This window comes from Dermacentor variabilis, chromosome 11, assembly GCF_050947875.1.
Source record: "Dermacentor variabilis isolate Ectoservices chromosome 11, ASM5094787v1, whole genome shotgun sequence".
Classification (NCBI taxonomy): domain Eukaryota; kingdom Metazoa; phylum Arthropoda; class Arachnida; order Ixodida; family Ixodidae; genus Dermacentor; species Dermacentor variabilis.
Genome location: NC_134578.1, coordinates 118,167,073 through 118,168,111, shown reverse-complemented (window position 1 = coordinate 118,168,111; position 1,039 = coordinate 118,167,073).

Here is a 1,039-nt window from a genome sequence, read left to right as displayed (position 1 = left end):
CAGTCGCTGCGTCGAAGCCTTTTATACCGTCTCGAACGTTCACGTGATGAGATGTGACTAGCTTTGGCGCAGTCGCAGATGCTGTCACGGGTGCAACGTTGATTTCCGTGATGACACACTGGTCCACACGTGCCGTTCCGTCTAAGCCGCTGGATTGAAGATCGTTTGTAGGCAGCCTTGTCGTCGCAAAGCCCTGCATTACGGACTGCATGCCCAGAGCCACTGCGAGAACCTGCACAGCGTAGCGAAACGGGTTCGTCAACATGTCTGATGTGCCGCTGCCATGCCCACTCGTAGCCTTTGTGTACAGATATATGACTGGTCAAATAAATAGGAGGATATTAAGAAGCACTTCTAACATGGTATGAGCAAATGTTTAAAAAAACTAATCTAGCATGATTTCAGGCATAACTGTTGCCCCTGAAAAATATTTGGATCATCTGCATTGGCATTGTTTTTGATAGAATACTGCTTTGATAGAAGTAGCCTCGTGGAACATGAAGCATCGCTTCTTGCTGAGTCAAGGAAATATTATCTGCATATCTGAGGTGCATGTGTCATATGCTCGAATGCTGTTTAAAGGCTGCTAATAAGAAAATTACTTCACTTGCCTTCCAGAGATTGCTTCAGTAGTCTATGCTACTCTATCATATACAATTTACCAGAGTGAACATTCATCACAGTTGGCTTTGCAATGTTTATGCAAAATACCACAACTGCCTGCTAGACATGTGACTGCACTAAAGCTTGGAATTAATGACCAGTAAGATCAGATCAGTAATACCAGACAAGGGACCAGCAAAACCTAGTTTATTACTCCAGAACAAAATGCGAGGTACTTCGGTTATTTCTGCCATAGAGTTTCTTACAGTAATTACTAGAGGGAACTCTGGCGCTGCAGTCATACCACCATGGGAATGATGGGAAGTACATGGATTTGTCTTATATTCGTGCTTGTGAATTCAGATGTTCTTGTGGCTTCGTATATTATGCGCTATATAAATCTTATTGTCGTAAATTTCAGCACAGTCTATACTCT